Raw genomic sequence first — 6446 nt, 5'->3', positions numbered from 1 at the left:
CATGGGCCAGCTCTGAGTGTGTTTATCAGAGGCAGCTGCTGGTATCATTGAAATCTAATTCAGAGATTAGGGTGACAGCATTGTCCACTGTAAGTGACTTTTGAGGAGTTTTATATAAATATTATGGTGAGTTTGCTGGTCACATATTTCTCACATAATCCCATATACCTCACATATCCCAAACATTGCTTACACGGAGGATTGATTAGGTGGGTGAGGTTGTCAGATATGGGGGGGATTAAGCAAATATCTGCTGTCTAGTGACTTGAAAACATTTTTGCAAGACTGTTATGGTAGAAGGAATTTCTTTCTCTTGGAATGATTTGTAGTTAAATGCACATAAGGTATGGCCAGGAGAAGGAAGGAGTTTGTGGAGTGAAAATACGTCCTTACTTTTGAGAACTTCTTCTCAACATATATGAACGTAACCCACACTGAAGACTTTAATTTTTCTGAGACTTTAAATATAACAAACTGATCATTGCAAGGCAGTTGGTAGTAGTGTTTTTCAACTTCACCTTCTTTAGGAGATTCAGGGTGTCTGGATTGAATACATGTACTCAAGAAAAAAAAAATCATCTCACCTGGCACAAATCACTAATGTTATAGAGTCAAAATTTATTATTATTATTTTATGAGCCTGAAGTAGTTCTATAATATACCACAGTAGAAATATAATGTGATGTGTAGGATGTGTATTTAATTTAAAATTTTCTAGTAGCCACATTACAAAACATTAAAAGAAGTAGGTGAAATTAATAGATCTTGTTTAACCCAATATATCCCAAATATGATCATTTCAGCAGGTGATCAGTGTAAGAAATTGTCAAGATATTTGACATTCTTTTACAATGTATCTCAGTTTGGGCTAGCCACATTTTAAGTGGGCAGTAGCCACAAGTGGCTGGTGGCCACTGTATTGGCAGAACGAGTCTTGAGAAGAGGGGTTGTGTCGGATTTACACGGTTCCCTTTCTAGCTAAACAAACCAGTGCCTAAAGAACTGATTTTTGATTTTGAGTTTTTCACCCTCACACATTCGTATTTCTGCTCAGAGAGCTAACATCTCATAAGACATTCTGGGAGTGGAGCTGTCAACTTAAAAGAGAAAGTCCCCCAGAGCTTCTGGAGAACCAGTCCTTTTGAACAGAAGGGGAAATGTCCCAAAATTAGGCAGGCCACGGCTTCCAGGTTTTCTGGAAGGAAGTTTACCCCCTTCCAAACAGGAAGGTGCAAGGCATTCATTTTTTCCACCTGTAGGGGGAGCTCTTGTCACTTCACTCTTTATAAAATTCCAAATCTGGTTCTCAGACGCCGGCAAGCTCGGAGTTCTTTCACCTGGGTCTGCGGAGAGTTTGTTTTTGGCTCCAAACCAGCAGTGCTTTCGCAATCTCCACACGTTACGGCTGCTGAAATGCTAGGACACCAGCCGGGTGGCGGCTTGAGTCTTGTGATTCCCAGGCAGTCCGGCGAAATGATAAACAAAAGTCTTTTGTGCAATATTAATAAGCTTTAAGCACTCCCCAGCCGAGCCCCTTGTCATCCAAGTAAGTCATGTGTATCAAAAGCCCTTATATGTGAAAGTTTGTTTTCATATCTGGCCAGCGTTGAATGGGAGCCCCCTTTGCCATGTTGTAAAACAAACATTTGTTTATTTTGTGAACAGTGCTGGCAGTATGATACAGGAACCCGGCCTGAATGCAGGGACCCCTTTCCAAGGAGGCGCCTTTGAAAACCTTTCTGCTGCTCCATTCCAACTGTCAACTGATCTTGAGTTCTGTTTACATTAAGACAATAACAGTGTTTCCTAAATAAATAAGTCAGGGGGCACCCGTGGGCCTTAATGAAACCCCATAAATGGGTTGGGTGCTGGGGGGTGGAGAAGGGGAGTTTTTGTGCAGTGCAGAAACAATGGCTAGTTCATCTCACCATGTATCCGGGGCCTGTGTTTTTAAGACAGAAGGGGGCCTTTGTGTTAATTGCACTGATAAAACTCTCCTGATAGAGCATCCCCTGGAACGCTGGGACAAAAGATGTGACATTTCGCCCCGTGTGAATGCCACCCTGCCAAACAGACGTTTTCTAAAGCAGAGACGTATTGGTCACACACACAGCTCCCACACACCCCCTCCCGCCCAGTAGATCAGCTAACCTCTCCTGGTGTGCAGAGAAAATAAATAAAAACTGTAAGACTAAACCATCTGCCTCTGGAGGTGTCTGGCTTTTTTCCTGGTTGCTCTGGAGCTTCCAGAAATCCATTTCAGTTTCTGACCCGTCCAAGTGGTCCTCAGGCACAACAGAAGAGAGGCTGGCACTCACAGTAGAGGAAGTTGTGCTGACGGAGAGTTGGGGTGTTAGTGGGTTTCCCTGGGAAGCAGGAATTCCAGCCTGTTACGGGAAATTACGTTTCTGAGCAAAAGACACATTCTAGGCGAGGACTAGAGGCTGAAGATGGGGAACCAGCAGGGCCCACTGCATGTAGATTTTAAAAATATATTTTAAATATGACGCAAATGAAGTAAGTATGAAACAGAAACACTCACAGACAGAGAACAGACTTGTGGTTGCCAGCGAGCGGGGCGTGGGGGAGGGATGGAGTGGGAGTTTGGGATGAGCAGATGCAAACTGTTACATAGAGAATGGATAAACAACAAGGTCCTACTGTACAGCACGGGGAACTATATTCAATATCCTGTGATAAACCACAATGGAAAAGAATATGCAAAAGAATGTAGTAGACGTATAACTGAATCGCTTTTCTGTACAGTAGAAATTAACGCAACATTATAAATCAACTATACTTTAATAAAATAAATTTTAAAATATATATTTTATAAATACCATAATAGCATCATACAAAGTCTGTGAAACAGAGACTTCCCCATATAAGTATTTTCAAGTATAAGGAGTCCTTATTTGTTTTGTTCCATAGAAATGTATTTTAATATGGGTTTAATCATAACATTCATATAATTTGGTAATTTGCTTTTTGGGGGTTAGCATCCTTTCACGTGCATTTTCTCCAAGTCACCACCTGATCTTTATAACCACCGTTTTCTATAGATGGACAGTCTTCCAAGTGGATAGATGACAATTCACGTGTCACGTTCCTTACTCTTGGTGATTTAGAATGCTCATGATTTTTCACTGTTCTAAATAATATTACAATGAATATCTTCATACCATAAATTCTTTCTTTTGGGGAAGAAATATTAATTGAGATAAATCCCCAGGCCAGGAATACTTAAGGCTTTTTAGCACATAATATCATATTGTTCCCCAGAAGGATTTTCAAGGAAGGCGATTTATTTTTCAGGCTGTAATGGCTCCCTCCTTTTTGTAGTGTATTCTCTTTACTTTTGCACCCCTCTTGCCTCTGTTATTTTCCCAGGACGACCCCTCCGCCATCATGGGCTCCCTCAAATACCCTCACATAAATATCTATTCCACCGTCTTATAAGGCTGATTCTGGGATGTTGCCCCTTAGAGCCTCTTTAGATGAGTACATCAAATGCAACTTATTTTTATCATTTTAGAGCAGAATGTTTCAACCTCTAACACATAAATTCCTAATTGCTATGGTCTAGACATGTGTAAGATATACATAGTTTCAGACTAATTTGTAATTTATATACATTTCCTCACCCTCTAATAGCTTGAAGGTATTAATGGGGTAGATATCTTTTGAGAAGCCTGCCAAGCCCAATAGTCAGATCTCCTCAATCTGTAAGTTATTGCCCTGCTGGACCATGTGACTGCTGCCCCCATCCTGCCGACCTTACTTCTGATGGGACCATGTATGGATGCTTGAAATAGACTGAGCCATGTGCTACTATAGGACAGAGAAGTGACTGTGGGTGAGGGTGGGAGGGAGAGAGAGAGAGAGAGGCACGGAAAAAAACAGAGTTGGGAGATGGACAAGAATTGTTCCCTGGGTTCCTCATGCTTTTCCAGTTCTTAGCTCCAGTCTTTTCTTAGGCCTGACTATATATTCTTGGCTTTGCATTTGGAAAGATACCCCAAATAAGAATTCTGCTAATAAATCTCCCCCCCACTTTCTTTCTCTCCTTCTTCCTCTTTTTAATTTTTGTATATGCTAACTTGGTTACTAATACAGTCTACAACAAATAGAGTTGGAGATAGACATCCCTTGATGCTGTGCACATCCGTGTAGCTTAATAATAAAAAATGAATCTGGACACTGACAAAAGTTTTAGCTCTTCTCTTCTACCGACATGTAGGGCTGCTGGGTTGAAATGTGGCATAATTCCATTTATGATTCTGAACCTATGGAATCTTTGAGAAAAACATTTTTCCCCTTTAAACTATTGACACTGTAAAAACTAGCTCCTCACCATGCTGGACAGTTTGGATAATCTGACACAATGAATCTGATTCAAGGCTTTGGGTGACCATATACACAGATGGATACAAAGGGCAGAATGGATATAAGAGTTCCTGCAGCCCTAGCTGAGTCAGTATGGTCAATTTTGGAGGCAGAGAGTAGAGTATTCACAGGGAAAAAGGCTCTCTGGTCTTCTTTGATAAAATTAAAAGAAAGGACCCAAGAAAACCTCAAAGGCCTCCTACTTCTCACCTATGTCTTGAGATTTTTCCCTCCAAAGACACAGGATGAATGCTGCAGAAGTGATAAAAATTAGAACCTTATGTCTAAAGCTGACAGTCTCCAAAGGATGTCTAGAAACCTGGCTGGATATCTTGGGCCATTACTGATCTTTTATTTTTCCTTTCTTGCTTTTATCTATCATCTATCTATCTATCTCCCTATCTATCTATCTCCCTATCTCTATCTCTATCTATCTACCATATACCTATCCACCTACCTACCTATCTATGTATAAATTATGGAATAAAAAGGGAAACATTGGGGGGTTAGAGGGAGGTACCCTCCTTACAATCCAAGGAAGCCTTTCATACTGAGAAACAAAGGACACAGCCTCACTAATTAGGATAAATTGTAAATTGTGCCCTCTCTCGACCCGTTGGCCGGTGCTGTCGTTCTAAAGGATCTAACTGACCCTGCAAAAACATCCTTTCTCCTGGTCTGAAATGTCTCTCTCCTTTTAGAGCTTTGGAAATTCTGGTAACCTGGAGAATCACTGACATTTCAGAAACTCCGGACAGATCTGTCCCTGCCAGTGGAGTGATTGGGTGTGTGTATGTTTAAATTATAGCAATTGACTAGCCTTTTATGACAATGATTGTACAATAAGAACAATGGGCAGGACTATCAAATCATTTTAAATTGGCCTCTCAGTATTTTCCCGTTTGCTGACCGGATGGAGTTTATCAGTGGACTGACATATTTCCTAGCATATGTGACCTCGGGCGGTCACTCTCCATTTTTTTTCTGCCAGTTCAATTCATTTAATTAAAGTGTGCCGAGTGCCCAGAAAATGCCTGGAACTGTGCTGGCCATGATGATGGCCACTTAGAGCAGATCTGTTGCTGCTCCAGGGACCCTCTGCTCTGATGTGGTCATAAGGCAGCTTGCCCAGCCAGCAGGAGCCAGGGAACCGGTGGGTCAGCAGACAAGTACACAGTGCCCAGCCTCAAGCAACGTGCAGTCTACTCAGTGTGAGGGCTGTGCCTTTGCCCCCTAAGCAATGCAACTCCCCTGGGAGCGGCAGAAGGTGAACAAGGACTGGCCACAGGCAGAACAGGTCTGGCTGGAGTGGGCATCCAGCTCATCACTAAAAAGGGGTTTGACTATGTCTAGAAAGACAGGGCTGGAGGAATGGGCAAGTGGGTGCTGCAGGGAAGGGGAGTGGGGAGACGTGGTGTAAATGTACCGAGGACACCTGGGCTGGATAGTGGGAGGTTGAAGACACAAGGGGTTGACTCTGGACAGAGGTTGAAGAGCGCTGAATACACCAAGGAGCCTGAACTTGATCCTAAAGCCAATGATGCCAACTTTTGAGTTCACAGACTTCCTTAGGCCCTTTTTGGCCCCATTCCTAGAAGTTTTAAGCTTGGGCATTATCTTCTCTTTTCTCTTCCTTCAGATAATGATCTCCCTCCATCCCCATCAGACACCCAAATGTGTAGTCCAAAAACAATAAGCTTGAGCTTTGGGTTAAAAGCCCAGTTAAGGACGGGCCCTGGAACTTGGTGTAGAGTGGTGTGGAACCAGTGTTTGCCTGTGGTCTCAAGCTGGTTTCCCAGAAAAGCTCCCTCACAGAGAGGGTTTTGTAGAATGCATGTGTGTGCAGGGTGTTTGTGTGTGTGGGGAGGGGGTGGAAGCAGATTTCTAAGAATATCTGGCAGGCTAGTGGTAAGTTTGCCAAGGGAATTGATGCTGTCTTTCTTGGAGGCCGGGATGTTGAAACACAATGACAACTCTTTTCCAACCAATTTAGGAAGAGTTTTCCAGGAGAACATATACATATACACATAGAAAGATACACATATACACAATATATCCAA

The sequence above is a fragment of the Aethalodelphis obliquidens genome, unplaced genomic scaffold, assembly GCF_003676395.1.
Source record: "Aethalodelphis obliquidens isolate GAN/ISIS:26980383/991018 unplaced genomic scaffold, ASM367639v1 scaffold40, whole genome shotgun sequence".
NCBI classification, from domain to species: Eukaryota; Metazoa; Chordata; class Mammalia; order Artiodactyla; family Delphinidae; genus Aethalodelphis; species Aethalodelphis obliquidens.
Note: the sequence above shows the minus strand (reverse complement) of the source record.